We start from the raw sequence: 16,831 nt of genomic DNA, 5'->3' as shown, positions 1-16,831 counted from the left end.
CACACACACACACACACACACACACACACACACACACACACACACACACACACACACACACACACACACACACACACACACACACAGGCCTGTAACAATCTTCACATGGTCTTTCAGTAAACCTCTTTATGGTTTACAGTATATTTATGGCTGTTTTGATTAATTAAAGCAATGGTTTTTCATAAACTGCAGTGTGCTGAATTTATGGCTTTAACGAGCAGACATAAGGCCAGTAAAGTATAAAAATAGAAAGAAAGAATTGCTGCAAAAGATAAATAAATAAAAGATAGCTTCACCTGGCACATATTATTCTGTGAAGAGGAAACGCTATCAAATCCTGGAGTAGTCTGTGGAAAAGTTGACATACAGAGTTCAGTCCTCGTCTCTCTCGCGGCAATTTTCCACTCCAAATCAAAACTATGAGGCAATAACGTGGAAGAGGAAAATTATTATTTCACCGCTCACCTATCTGCAATATATCAAGATGAAATTGTGCTCCCTACACCCCTACAGGCATGACAGCTGGGCGGTAACCTTACGAAATCTGAAATTAAAATATTGTTTGTATAGAAAAAAGAAAGAACTAGAATGTATTGCTCATGTTGTGTCTGCTTTATTAGCTTGTTGTATTATCCAGATACAGAACATAGATTTGTTACATCCTTTATTTAACAGGACTTAGAATCTACATGCGAGCAGCGCTGGGAGGCTGAACTTATACAGCAGATGAGCTAGATGCTAACCTCAGCATGCTAACACAATGTGTATACCAAATATCAATCCATCCAACAGTTGTTGAGACATTTCACCCGCTTCGGATGTTGTCATTGGATTAAGTGGCCATAATGGTTATTAGTCTAATAGATGTGGATTAGAAGAGGCATGCTCCACCTATCAGTAGGTTCAGAAGGCTGATATCATCTATTCACATGGCAACGGATGGCGTTAGGACCATTTGGGTTTACTTTTGAACGGTCTGGGAGTCCTGTTGTGAATTCAAACAAAATGAATGTTACTTGTTTAAGTTTAGGCAACAAAACTACTTGGTCAGGTTCAGAAAAGGATTGTGGTTTTGGTTAAAATACTAAAAAACTTTATGTAAGAAAGGGAAGTTGACTTTTGCTTTCACATGGGAGGTGAACTCAGGTGGAAGTCCTGTGCGTCTGACCAATCCACCACCCCTACCTTTCTCTTTTGCCGATGAAGGCTCTGTTGCTGCGAACGAAAGGTAAAAGAGGACAAGATAAGTATTTTTGTCAGTCTAGAGTGGATCACACAGTTGCCCATTATTAAAAAACATCCTGTCGTGGGCTGTCCCTACAGTCCCTACCATCATGCTACGTTATCTGACAGCCCACCGTCAAGCAGTTGAGAGGGACATTGGTAATCAAGCATTACGATAATGATTAACAGCCTCATGACGCAACTAGAAGATATAGTATCGCCTCATATCTATAGTAGTGATAAGCATATGATAACACCCAGTCAATAATCTGACAATGGTCAAATTGGCTGCACATGTCACACAAAACCACAGATGCCAACTGTGGTGCTGGAGGAAAAGGCACCATGAATATCTGTCCCACATTTCATCGCAATCAATCCAATATTTGCCGAGACAATCAGCAAAAAGCCAAAAATGTCAACCTGATGGTGACACTCGAGATAAAGTCAGGGAATCACCAAAGTCTTTAGGATTCATTCTACGAGGACCACGAATGTCTGCAAAAAAGTCCAGGAAAATCCATCCACCAGCTGCCAAGTAAATTTCTTTAATCACACCCTTTGTTTTAACTGTCTCTCTCCGTCCATTTATAGTCTCAAACTCTATGTCCCTGCCATTTCAAATACCTATCAAATCCTTCTTTCCCCTGCACTGCTCATTTGATTATCATCTGGTAATCATCTTCGCCGACCATCAGTGCAGCATGACAGTTGATTCAGATTTCACATGCAATTATTTTGAACATCTACTCCCCCGGTCAGAACAGAATCCACTCATTAACATAGCGAGCTCACATATATGCATGCACACACCACATGCACTTAAACAAGCGCAAACAAAAGAAGACTGACGCACAGGAAGAGAGCAAAGGGTTTCATCTTGCAGAATTACAGAACTTTTTCTGAGCTGTCTAACCACTCAAAATGTCCTCGTCGTACCGAATGATACAATGACATTGAAATGGTGGGAAAGTTTTTCAAATTGTACATTAGTCACACTGAGTACTAACTTCTACTGTGATGCAAAGGCAGAATCTTTAATCACAAAGCTGACACGTTATTATTATTGTACTTGCCTGGCGGAAAGCATATTTTTATGCAAATTAAGATATATTGATCTGTGAAAATCAAATTTCAGAAAATGTCTCCTTCTTTTCAGATTTCTAACTTCCTGATGATACAATAAATAAGATAAATGTCACCCACACCGAAAGTATATTTGAAATCTGCTGTCAGCTTATGACCATCCAGAGATCAGTTTAGTTTGATAATGAATGAGAAATGTGAATTCCCATATCAACGGCTTATTGCCGGACAGGCCATGTATACCTATACAAACCCCCGCACACACCATAACTGACCTAAGAGGAGCAGTTTTCTTTCTTTATGGAAGAGATATATTCTATTAAGAGAGAAACTGTCTGATAGACAAAGACACCATCTATGAGACAATGAAAGGATCAAACTTTAATGCTTGAATGCTCAAAATCGTCACGTTCCTCCTATACTCTAATAGTTCTGTATAAATGCCACATACTGTGCTGTGCTGCCCACAATAGCTCCACTTATCATTGAGGTGACAGGCACATAATAACATGGCTCTATGGCTAATGGCTCCCACACACTCAGGACTTAAAATGTATTTTTCACTGACTATAACTCCTGCCCTCCTCCTTCTCAAACATGATGGGATAATACATCCAACAAAAGGCAATGATTCATGGGTAATGACAGGCACCGATGTCGATGGACTTGTTTTTGGCCCACAGCTAAAACCTCTGAAAATGTTTCTTTTTTTTCTGTTGTTTGCTTTCAAGTAAGATATTTTAATAATACATTAGACTACTGCAACCCACAGCGTTATTATTTCTAATTTACATGCAATTTTTGTTCTAACAGGGTACCAGTCGTACCTCATGTTTCATAAAATATGAAATACTTATATGTTGTAGGATATTACTACAGACATTCCTGTTTTTTAGTGTATATGGTACTTCATGATCAAAGTGTTGATGTTGAAACACTTATTACGAAGCAGCAAAATCAGGAAATGTTGGTATTTCATCAGCCGCGACATTTCTCTCTTGCCTCCTGCACAGACATGAGTTAAGTTTTGCAAAACATGTACAACTTTTAGTATCGGCTCAGCTCACCTTGAACCTCGACTGAGGTAGTACTAAAAAAGCGAACCGCGTACCAGGTACAATCCACACCTTTTGCTAATGGACAATGCCATTACAAACATGAAGTTAGAAGGACACAAAATGTTAAGTGAGCAAATAAAGAGGCAACAATCTGGAAACTTAAAAGGTATTTAAGTATTTGGCCTTTTCTACCTGGGTACCTTTTCTATTCCTGTTCTTCTATTTGGGGCAGCTGTGGGTCAGAGGCCAAGACCAAAGTTTGTCTTTATTCACAAGGTTGGCGTTTCACTCCCTGGCTCCCACTATCTTCATGTCTTAGTGTCCTTATTAAGCAAGACACTGAACCCATCATTGCTCCATGGGTACCATATAACTGTATGACCTACTGAGCAAGAACCAATTACCCATTTTTCTCAAAAAGTTGAGGGAAGAGGGGAGGAGATGTTGAGAATTTATTGCAATAGAATAGAAAATAATAGAATAAACTTACTTTCTGTCAGAGTGAAAAAATGTCTTTGCCTCACTAAAACATTAAAAAGCAAAAAGGACAATAGCTGAAGCACTAACTTGTTTTCATCTATTGTTTGATGCTTGTTCATTGCTGTGTCAAAGCCATGATGGTCTAAAGAAACAGTGGTCTTACAATTAACACATCAGGAAAGAAATAGAAAATAATTCTGGGATTAAAGAAATGCACATTGCTCAGCCTGGGAACTCACCAGCGCAGTATTCCTCTCCCCTGTTATCGATTGGCTCAGTGTGCCTCTAGTTTCCTGTCCTGCCAGGTACTTAATTGCGTTCACCTGCTGTCCCAGATGGAAATCCGCCTCTGATCAGTCTGACTGGCCCGATCATTCTCCACACTGCATTTTCATGCCAGAGCCCATTAATGAGCTTAGGTAGTGCCAAGGAAACAGTTGGAGTTTTGATTATCAGGCAACAATTACAACGGTGTCATCATGGGTGGCACAGAGCCCACGACAGGATGTTTTTTAATAATGGGCAACTGTGTGATCCACTCTAGACTGACAAAAATACTTATTTTGTCCTCTTTTACCTTCTGTTCGCAGCAACAGAGCCTTCATCGGCATTGTTATTAGCAACAGCGGTGCTTTTCCTACTGTAAAAAAATCAACGTCTGCTCTGAAAAGGTCCTTTTTGGAGGTCAGCTGTCAGTTCTACCAGTACTTTGATGGATGGTTGTGGACATGGCCGCGCAGGCAGCCTTTATTTAACATACATTAGGGCAGAATGACAAGAGAAAGAATTGATCAGCTCAGACATGCATGTCCCTGATTACACAGCTAGAATGAAAACAACAAATACTAAAAACCAACTAGGCTCTGTACCCTGATCGTGGAGAAGAACTGTAGATAACAGGGAAACTGTCTCTGATCAAATTCAGTAACTGATACCCTTTTTGCTTGTGGAGGAAGTTTTGATCGTATGGCATCATCTGTCTTTTCTCTTCTTGACTCTTCCCTCTTTTCCTGCCGAGCATCTCCACAGAGTCTTAATGTGTTTTTCTTTTTTATTATTCACATTTCATTACCCTCCCCTCACCTGCTTAGGGTCTGTCCCTGAGGATGTGGTGGTGGTGGTGTGTGTGTGTGTGTGTGTGTGTGTGTGTGTGTGTGTGTGCGTGTGCGTGTGCGTGTGCGTGTGTGTGTGTGTGTGTGTGTGCGTGTGTGTGTTTGAGAGTTTGGAAGCACACATCCTCTGAGCACCCCTTCCCACGAAACAATTTCCGTCTAGTTATTGACAACTTGATCTCACATACATTAGTGCGTGTAAAGGTAGGAGCGTGTGTGTAGCACCTGCCCATAGACCTTCTAAATCACTGTCCCAGTTCATTAGACGGGTTGTGTGCGGAATCACTCAGGCGTGCTGCTGAGAGCCCTGTAAGCCATAAAATCAGTGAAAGAGGCCACATATGCCATCAAATGAACAAGGTATTACAATCTGAACTGAACCGTGTGTATGTGCATGTAAGAGCGAGGTGATGTGTTCACTAGCTTTAGCAAATGATTGGGGGATTTAAGGAGAGGGTTTTATTATAGTGTACAAAATATCCTGAATTGAAAGGTGTATCGTATCTGTCTTCCTTACCATTATGTGTGTATACATCCTTCCTCATATATGTGCTGTGCACACATACGGTAACCATTTGTTATGCTCCACTAAATAGCAATTTTGTCCTCATTATGATGGAGTGAACATGCATTTGTCGGCCCTTTCATTGTGTGTGTGTGTGTGCGTGTTTGACAAGAGTAAAGGACATCTTGCCATCATCATGCTGCACTGAACTGTGGCAGAGCTGAAAATGGCTCAAAGGTCAAATTTGTTCCATCTGAAAAGAAGAAGGAACGGGAAAGGCTGTCCATGTGTGTGTGTGTGTGCGTGCGTGCGTGTGTGTGTGTGCATGTGCGTGTGTGTGTGCGTGCGTGCGTGCGTGCGTGTGTGTGTGTGTGTGTGTGTGTGTGTGTGTGTGCATGTGTGTGTGAAGGGGAACCAAGAAGGTTTATCACCTTAATGTTAGTTTGAGATGTTTTATGGCATCCATCGAGCTGCAGCAGATGGCATGATAGGCGTCTTCCCTGCAGTGTGCTGTTTGCTGTCCTGCCGGTTAAAATAGCTCAGACCATAAATTACTAATGGTGATGGTTGCATGTGTGTGCGTGTGTTAGAGATATGAAGGGTCATTCAGATGTCTGGAACCAGACAAAAGAAGTTTCCAAAAGCAGTGCTGTTTCCGGTTGAACAGTTGTGCTACCTGGAGCTCTTCTCGTCTTCTGAAGATGAGGTTGATGAACATGAATCTAAACCTGCGCAGTTGGGCGATTGACTAAGCAATATTTTATTTCAGTAGTTTTGTAGCTTGTGATCATATTGTGGATGCTACATTTCAGTTTTGTTCTGATCACTTAAATACTTAAAGAAGAAGAATTATTACTTTCAATTTTTTCACTCTGTTATTATTATTCATGTTACACACACACAGGCCCGAAATACTCACACACGCACAAACAAGACCTATATACATGCAATTAATGGAGAGATGTCAGAGCGAGGGGGCTGCCAATGGATCGGTGCCCAGAGCAGTTGGGGGTTCAGTGCATTGCTCAACAGGAGTTCAGAGGAGATGAACTGGCTCCTCCCCGGTCACCAGTCCACTCTCCATTCATGGTCCTACACAGGGACTCGAACTGGCAACCCTAGGGTTCCCAACCGAGTCCCCGATGGACTGAGCTACTGTCACCCCAGAACTTGTCTTCCTGTTTATTCTTAAATCTTGACCTTGGAAACAGCAGTAGACAAAATAATAACATATATACAGTAGCTCTGGTGTATAGCACTTCATATGACTTCGATCACATCACACAATCTTCCTCAATTGAGTTGGTTGAGGAAGATCTTGTGATATAATTGAAAGCACCAGAACAGCCATTAGTTTGACCTTGTGGTGAGATTATTTCTCAACTAAGGTTCTCCTCTTTTTCCTGTTGTAGAAGCCTCCTGCTATGCCATTAAGCAATCAAGAAGTTACATGTCCAATACAAGCCAATAAAACCATGCAACACAACATATAAAACACAATAAAAACGATGCCCGTTTGTCCCATTTGTTAGCGCAGGAGGTTGAACGATAGGAAGCATCCACTTTGATCAAAGCACTTAAGCCTCCAACTGAGATTGTGCCTGTGAACGATGGGGAAAAAAGCATGTATGCTCCACTGATGTTCCCTGCACAAATATAGATTTGTAATATCACTGCGAGCCAAATTCAAAATCACAATGTCAGGAGTTACATGGCACGCACCCTTTCCCGGATTTGTTCCCGCCCCAGAGTCTGTTTTAATGATAGGCTGTGAAGCATTTGCGCCGAGGGAGTGTCAAAGTCCTGCTCAGCTGTCAGAGCTCCTCTAGACTGTAGATGGAGATGGAACATGACTGTAATTACAACACTTGTCATTTATGTAGAAAAGAGAAAGGGACAGACAGACAGGGACAGCACAAAGAGAAGAGCCATTCAGTTTGTAGGAAAAAGGTTATGCATGCTTAGTAACAGTAGTAAAATATATCCTGGGCTGACAAGATCTCTTTATCAGTGGTGTGGTGGTCAGCGCTCTCACCTTAAAACAAGAGGGTCCCAGGTTCGTAGCCCGGCTGGAGCCCTTCTGTGTGGAGTTTGCATGTTCTCACCGTGTCTGCGTGGGTTTTCTCTGGGTTCTCCGTTTTCCTCCCACAGTCCAAAGACGTGCAGGTGTTCGGTTCATTGATGACTCTACAATTGCCCGTAGGTGTCAATGACTGTCTGTCTCTGTCTGTCTCTATGTGCCCTGTGATAAACTGGCGTCCTGTCCAGGGTGTACCCCGCCTCAGGCCTGATGTCAGCTGGGATCGGCTCCAGCCCCCCCGCGACCCCGACAGGGACAAGCGGTTGAAGATGAATGAATGGAAGACTGACTTTGCAGTTTTAGGAATGCTTACTTTTTGTTTTACTGTTAAACTCTTGACTTGGTTGCAACCTGTTCGATCATGTGACCGACTGCATTTTTTTGCATGTTAAAGATGTTTGTTGCAGCACTTCCAGATCACTTTGTTGTGCAGAATTGTGTCATAAACAAAAGAAACGATTGCCCATTATGGCTGCTGATTACACCCTCTCGTGTGTAATCCTTGAGTGATTCGTTTTGCATATGCCAAGTCAGGATGAGGAAATATTACGTTTTCTTATGACTATGAATCAAAGGATTTATTATTCAACAATATGTTAGAAAAAGACACACAAGCATTCGTTTGGTCCTGCACATAAAACATGTGGGCCTACTTTATTTGGGGCAGAAGTAGCTCAGTCCATAGGTGACTTGGCTGGGAACCGTAGGGTCGCTGGTTCGAGTCCCCGTGTGGACCATGTATGGAGCGTGGACTGGTGGCTGGAGAGGTGCCAGTTCATCTCCTGGGCACTTCCGAGGTGCTGTTGAGCAAGGCACCGAACCCCCAACTGCTCGGGGCGCTGGTCACTAGCAGCCCCCTCGCTCTAACATCTCTCCCTAATTGCATGTATAGGCCCTGTTTGTGCATGTGTGTATTTCGGGTCTGTGTGTGTAACACGTATAATAATAAGAGTGAAAAAAAAAAAAATCCAATTTTCCCGTGTGGGATTAATAAAGTAATTCTTCTTCTTCTTCTTTCTTTATTTTAAAAATACAGGGTTTAACAGTATCCCTGGTTCCACAGATTTACAATCAGGTCACAACTCAGACTGTTCCCATTAACAGTACGTACAAATACAGTAACTACGTGAGTAATGCATAGTTTTAAAGCTGGTTTAGTGAGGTTTTGTTTCCATTTTGTTTCTGTAGTTTTAGTAAATTAGTTATACTTAATTTTAAGAGTCCTGTTTTGGTTATACTTGTCTCTTTGTTTTGAACAGCATTCACATGCCCTTTGACTCTGTAGTTGGTAAACTTCTACAAAAACTCCTAATATGGCTCCCGTTTCTGACTCTTCCATAACATTGTAGTTTAATTTTCTACCAAGTGGCACGTGGTATTGCTGGCACCTAATTCCCCCCCCCCCCCCCCCCCCCCCCCCACAGCGCTTCTAGCTAACAGACAGACGGACAGAGAGAGAATTATTTTACGGTGGTTGTGGTTCACTGATCGTAATTTTATTGTACATGGTGTTGCTCACAGCTACTTTTCTCCATGTCAAAGAGGATTACAGTTACAGGAGTTCAGAAGGAACTTTAATGTTTGGCTGTGACGCCCTCAGCTCTGCCCTGTATCACTTTCATCAGCCTGGCCTCCACTGCAGGGCTGAGGCTTACTCATTACACTGTTTACTATGAGAGGGGCAAACATGGGTGCCTCGGAGCAAGGCTCTGAACTCCCATTTCACATTTTATTGGACATGGAAGAAAAAGTGTGTAAATATTAATACCAAACAGGGGTGTGGATACAAATTGGAGGGGCAAGAGCAATTTCATCGTAGGTCAATTTTAAGAAGGGCACAAATGTTATTCAAACAAATATTGTATATGCGTGGATATAATAAAATTGTTATTACAAAAAGGCTTAGTAGGCTTAATAATAAAACAAAGTGCAAAAGTTATTAATTCAATCAGCAGGGCACTACAATCAGATCTATGCAGCATTTTAGTGTCTTTAAGCTCATAGTTTTGGTTTTCCGAATCACAACTTGTTTCGGTTCACTCTCACCGCCCTCATAATCCCACTGAACACTGCCTGTTCAGCATCAAACTGCCGACAGAGCAGTTAGCAGGAGGACATAGTGGAGCATTTGGCAGCTATCTAGCCGGATATTTCCTTCGGTAGTTGTTGGACACCAAAATAAGCTAGAGATAGAGAAAGCATAAACATGCATAGAATTTAAAACAGAGAGAAAGGACATTGCGCCGTTTGCCGTGGTAATTCGACTGGTACAAAACAAAGTGGTGATTGTTGTTGGTTTTCATTGTAAAAGCTTTGCCTGCATATATTTTCATTAGTATTTAGTGAAGACAGAACAACTTTGCAGTCCTTTGGAAGGTTTTTGCAGCAGGCTGGGGTAACTATCAAGAGAGTGTTGTGGAGTATCTTAAGGGTTAAAAGTAGTCAAGCTGAGAGAAAACGGAGGATGGATGAGGGGGGTATGTACAGTAATATGACATCACAAGCAGAGCTTTCCAGTAAAGTTAGCCCCAATGGCTACGCTTGAGGCGTGTGTGTGTGTGAGTCTGTTTGTGTGTGTGTATGTGTGTGTGTGATATCCCTGCTGACATTACAGGCTATCAAGGATCCCCCCTCTGCTGCTGAGAATAAAGATTAATTTGTCAGGCGAGGCGGAGTTCGTTCTTATCTTATCACTCAAGATGCTGACAGTTTGGATAAAGCCGATGCAGAAAGAGACAGTTCACGCTGCAGTCAAATCACCTGAAGACATGAAACGATTTGTAGTAATAATGAAGATCCTCTGTGATTTTAATCTCGTCCTGTCTACAGCAATGCTAGCGGCACTATGAGGCTGCGCTTAGGCATCACAGTGCTTTGAGCATAATGTTAAAATCAGCCTGTGCAACATGAACTCGCTGATGATTGTCAGTTGTGTTTACCATGTTAACTAGCTAAGTATACCCTTCCAGCATGCTAACATTTGCTAATTAGCACTAAACACAAATTGCAGCTGAGGTTAATGGGAATGTCCTTTTAATCAGGAGAAAGGAGAATAAAGAAAATGCTTATTAGAACAGATGATGGGATAATTAAGTATTGGCAGAAAGTCTTTGGTCTGAGTCGAGTGGGAAATTTGTACTTGAGGCGCATCTGCTCTGAGCAGCCGGAAGATAAATCTCCCATGGAGTGTACACAATGGCGGTGGTGGTCGTGTCTAATTTATTTGCGACTGGTGGGCAACTGAAATGACGGCTAACAGCAACAGAAAGATGTGGATAACAATGATAACATGTTGAAAGTAAAAGTTTCTTCTTGTCAGGCTAGTTAGTTGTATGGTAAGGATGTCCTCTTACCTTTTCTTAGCTGACAGTTTCAGCTGGACTCCTCAGAGCTGCTGTTTTCTTCCGGGTATGACGTGTTTTATGAAAACAGCTGACCGGGCCGGGAAACTTCAAAACAAAGTTCCCCGGCCCGGTTGTGTCCGTTCCGAGGAATAAAACACAACATACCTGGAAGAAAACAGCAGCTCGGAGGAAGGCTGGAGTACGGCCGAAACTGTCAGCTAAGAAAAGGTAAGAGGTAAACCTTACCATACAACTAACTTGTCTGACAAGAAGAAACTTTGACTTTCAAAATGGATAAAGAAGACATTAGGAACACAATCGATCAACAATGATAACATGATAACAATGTGTGCCGCTGATAGATGTGACCCGCTGACGAGAGCAGCTTTTATCCTGATTGATAGTCCATAGAAAACCATATAAAAATAAGTGCAGCGTCACCACGAAGAGACCCAAAATTACTAGAAAACGACTAAAAGTAGACTCTTTGAATTTGGGTGTCTTTTTCTGTGTGGAGTTTGCATGTTCTCCCCGTGTCTGCATGGGTTTTCTCCGGGTACTCCGGTTTCCTCCCACCATCCAAAAACATGCAGGTGTTAGGTTCATTGTTGACTCTAAAAAAAATTGCCCTTAGGTGTGAATGGTTGTCTGTCTCTGTTCGTCTCTATGTGCCCTGCGATAAACTGGCGTCCTGTCCAGGGTGGACCCCGCCTCACGCCCGATGTCAGCTGGGATCGGCTCCAGCCCCCCGCGACCCCGACAGGGACAAGCGGTTGAAGATGAATGAATGAATGTACCTATGTAGGCAGGTTGTGTGTGTGACATCCACAAATGTCAACATGCTGCTAGAGAGGACATCAGGGTATCACAAAAGCTTCATCTTCAGGGGACTATGAATGCTCAAAATGTATCAGGAAACTATGAAGTATTTGTTGACATATTTCAGTCTGTACCAAAGTAGTGGATGCACCAGTGAAACAACCTCCATGATATCTGGATTTAAAGAAATATTGTTTTGTACCTCTCTCATACTAGATCCAATCTTCTTCCTGTCGGGGGAAACAGAGGCACTAATGGAACCCACCGAGGGATATTTTAAATACATTTTCTACACATCAGGAAAGGAGAAACACTATACTCTTGACCTTATACAAATGGATCTGAAGCAGTGATGGGTTCAGTGAATTTCATTATCCTTCCTGAAATGGAAAAGCTTGGTGGGAAATACATGGATTAAATGTCTCTCCAACAGAACACTGTCGTAAAGGGGATCTACATTGTTTACCATTTTCCTCAAGGATATTGTAACCCAACGAAAATGTGTGGCTAGTTGCTAAAAGAACACAGCTCGTTTAATCCTCACTCAGTCCCAAACTAGAATGTTACAGATGCCAAAGAGATGGATCCTTAACTCTGAAACCTCATGCTTGTCCATGGCTCAAAAGTGCTGCCCTGATTTGAGGAATAGACGTTATTTCATCTGAGGAGATGGCACTAATGACACAGTATGTCTTTTGAAGACAGAGCACTTCTTTTGGACGGGGAAAGTGCTTCGGCTGAACCGTAAAATATTCTCTCCTACAGCTCGGCCACCATTAATGTTGGAGTTAAGACATGCATCGCTAACAGGATGGTTAAAAAAAGACTGCTGGTTTATGCTTCGTGAGTCATTCTGGATGCAAAGAGAAATATGATGTGTTCTCTCTGCATTCGGCGTTGATCTATGGTTTGGCCGTGACCAGATGAAAAACTATTGCCTCGTACAGCGTTTTTGTGTACTGTTTTAAGTTTTTGAGTATCCAGGATAATTCATTAAAGTGTGTGTTTGTGTGTGTGTGTGTGTGTGTGTGTGTGAGTGTGTGTGTGTGTGTGTGTGTGTGGTGTGCGCGTGTGTTTCACTCTCTGCTTTGGATCTCCGTCAGGAATATCTACTGGTCATGTTTTACTGCAGCTGTATCAATTTCCACTGGTGTCCAGTTTGTTACCCGGAGACTGTCTCTCTCCCTTGCATTGCAACGTTTTTTGCACCCCGCTTCTTCAGTTGGCTGACTCCTCTGATTCCTCTGGTTTGTTGTCATGGTAATGCTACTGTAAGGTAGTTGCATGTCACAAAGTTGTCAAACGACCTCACATTTTTCGGGCATTGTGTAAAAAGACTGATTCCTCTGGTTTGTTGTCATGGTAATGCTACTGTAAGGTAGTTGCATGTCACAAAGTTGTCAAACGACCTCACATTTTTTCGGGCATTGTGTAAAAAGACTGATTCCTCTGGTTTGTTGTCATGGTAATGCTACTGTAAGGTAGTTGCATGTCACAAAGTTGTCCATCGACCTCACATTTTTCGGGCATTGTGTGAAAAGACTGATTCCTCTGGTTTGTTGTCATGGTAATGCTACTGTAAGGTAGTTGCATGTCACAAAGTTGTCAAACGACCTCACATTTTTTCGGGCATTGTGTAAAAAGACTGATTCCTCTGGTTTGTTGTCATGGTAATGCTACTGTAAGGTAGTTGCATGTCACAAAGTTGTCCATCGACCTCACATTTTTCGGGCATTGTGTGAAAAGACTGATTCCTCTGGTTTGTTGTCATGGCAATGCTACTGTAAGGTAGTTGCATGTCACAAAGATGTCAAACGACCTCACATTTTTCGGGCATTGTGTAAAAACATAAAAACCATGCCCTATCTCGCAACGTTAACAAAGGTGAAAAATTGTGTATCCACTCCGAAATAAAATGAGACTTCCTTGGCCCTTGGAACACCCTTCCATCAAATCTCATGGAGATCGGGCCAGAAGTTTATCAATCCTGCTGACAAACCGACAAACCAACCCAAACCACGGCGAGGAGTTGATGAACCTGAGGGGCGTGTTGAAATAGGATCCACTGTGACCGTGAACAGATGCCCAAACACTGCACACTGTTTAAATGAGATGGGATTTCTTTTACTCTGGAAAGTTGAAATCACTGTGATGGTTGAATGCTCTAACTTTGCACTTAAACCAAAACGTCTGCACACAGTGAGCTGTCTTCTTGATCTTGGTGAATAGCTGCTGAACACAGACCCTCTCTGTCTCTCTCTTTCACATTCACTCATCTACATTTCCTCCTAATCTCACTCTCTCTTTCTCTTTTACTCTTAGATGTTTTCTTTTTTCCCAACAATTTGCTCTCTGCTCATGCAGTCTGTTTCTCAGTCTGACTCTCAGCTAATTGTGAGCCCGCAGTTAAAACTGGAGCCATTTTTACCTCACAGTAAATTATTTATCAGCGTTCATTATTCAGCACGTGTAATAAGTGCAGTGTGCTGGTTAAATGAATAAGGAAATGGCAGTAATTTAAAAAAACAAATTCCTCACTCAGTCTAAATGGCAACAGCTTTGGCATGACTGCAGGGTACCTCCAGACACGTGCCGTGCTGAGCCGTGCTGAGCCGTGCTGTTAGCTTATGTTCTAACTACCTATGTGATGTTGCACAGATGCCTGTCACTTACCATAACAATTGCTGTAAATGCTTTTTCTGGCGAATAATTATGTATACATCTTTTAAGACTGAAGCTAACAGATGGCTCAGATTCCTAGTATCTTCAATGTCCCGCTACATTTAAATTGCGTATTTTCATATTTCTAGTTTCTTGGCAACCCCTAGTTTTGCATTAACGCATGAGCTGGTAATCAAATTGCTTAATTTTAAACAATATTTGAACGAAACAGTCACTGGTCTATCGTAGACGGACGATCACAATGAATAACAGCCAGACAGCAGCCTGCTCCAACACAAGAGCCAACACACGTTAGTCTCTTCAATATTCAGATCATGCCAGTAGACTGAATCAGTGTCAATGGTTACCACAAGCTTGCACGTACTGCTTACATCATTACGTGAGTATAAGCATCAACTGGATGTGGTGTTTGAGTGCGAGTTCGGATGATTCCCCAGGAATAAAAGCAACATAACGCGAAGCTCAGTTTGATCATGTATAGCAAGCAAACACTATTTATAAATATCACAGTCTGCCTCTCTGCTTAGCTAACTTACAAACATTAACATAGGTATTGTCTGCACTTTATATATCAAGTAGCTTTTAGTATTGCATGCAAGTAAAGTTAACTCAATCAATCTGTGATGTAACTATTAAATAAGATGTTGTAGATGGGCCCAAACAGTGTCTCACTGTGTCAGACAGAGTGAGTCATGATGAATAATCGCGGTCATGGCCGGCTCATCATCACTGCCGGTAAAAATGTGATGATGTCCTCAGTTCTGGCGGCTTGGCTCCTCTCCCGTTACCACTGTGACGAGTGACACAGTGTGTGTGACATTAAGAGAGGTCGGCAGGAAAAGACACATAGTGGATAATGAACACATGCTTAGAGGGTGAGGTTCAGGTGAGGTTAAATGTTGAATTTACTTGAATGTCAAGCTTTTTTGTGAGTTGAACTCGATGCCTCGTTCGCCAAGATGAAGGGGAGTTGGACTAAAATCATCAGAGCCAAAAGGGATCCAGATGGATGCCAAAGCACTCATCTGCCTTAAAAATGCAAATGGGGGGAATGAAGGGAACTCACCCCTCCCCATTTTGCTTACGAAGGTTTTATTCTATTTTGTTTCCAGACCTCTCTCTTGGGGCGGCAGTAGCTCAGTCCATAGGTGACTTGGCTGGGAACCGTAGGGTCGCTGGTTCAAGTACCTGTGTGGACCATGTATGGAGCGTAGACTGGTTGCTGGAGAGGTGCCAGTTCATCCTGTGTGTGTAACATGATTAATAATAAGAGTGAAAAAATTAAATTTCCCTGTTGCGGGATAAATAAAGTAATTCTTCTTCTCTACATCTCTTTCTACCACTTTTGTATGCCTCGCTAGTTATAATTAACTCACATTACAGGCAGTTATTGCTGTAGTTTTTTTCTTTTTTAGAAAGGGATGGATGTGATATTGAAAAACATGATGTCAGTTTCTCTGTGACACAGTTGATTCAGCATCTCGCTTTGTACAATGTTACAGAAAAGTCACTGACCAACAACCTGTCATTCCTTTTGAAGGCTTCCTAATTCATCCGGTCTTGTGCCGGTGAATGTCGCTGACAGGCTGTCTGGACTAGAGACAAGATTCTTCTTGTTCACTCATATGTCCCAGTGCGAGAGAACATGAGCAGCAGTACCCTACAATAGCAGCAAGTGTGTGGGTAGTGTGAGCGTGAAAAGACGAGGGTTCACGGGAACTCGGCACGTTCGACAGGCTGACCCTGTACACACTAAAAGAGTAGTCAGAAAGGCATGTTAGTTCATTTCCGCACATCACTAGTTATGGTTTCCGCGGGACACAATATGATCTACCGTGAAATTCCAGTACTTTCCATCTCTCCAGTTTCCCTTCTCTATAGGCTTTTTTCATGCTCCTCTCTGGTTAATGTTACGACTCAGAGATTCGCTTTCTTTTTGTCTCATCCGTTCTTTGTTCTCTGCAGGTGGCCGTATGTTCTCTCCCTTATGTTTTCACCCTCTCTCTTTCTTCCTTTATGTCTCATTAGCTCTCTTCTCTGCTGCCTGACACCTTCACGCCGCACACTGTTTTCTGCCTCTGTGTTTGTTTTCATCAACCTGTCATTTGTTATTTTCTCTTCTGTTGTTTTCATTGTTTAAAGATCCGTTTCATTGACATTGGATCTCTCTCTGTTTCTCTTGAGGTGGTCAGGTCGCCCCTGCCTGATGATATTGCTGGCTACAGTATCCAGCTCTGCCTCTGTGACTAACAATGTATGAATATGCTTACAATTCCCTTGTTTCCCCTGTGGCCTTCCTCCCTTCTTATCCTCTTTTACTTCCTTCGCTCATCCTCCTTTCCCCTTTATTTAATCTTGTCTAATCTTTTCTTTTTCTTTACCTCCCCAACCTCCTTTCTGCTCTTCTCTTCCTTGATGCATTTCTCCATCCTTTCCTTCCA

This window comes from Echiichthys vipera (assembly GCF_963691815.1).
Source record: "Echiichthys vipera genome assembly, chromosome: 11".
Lineage (NCBI taxonomy): Eukaryota > Metazoa > Chordata > Actinopteri > Perciformes > Trachinidae > Echiichthys > Echiichthys vipera.
Note: the sequence above shows the minus strand (reverse complement) of the source record.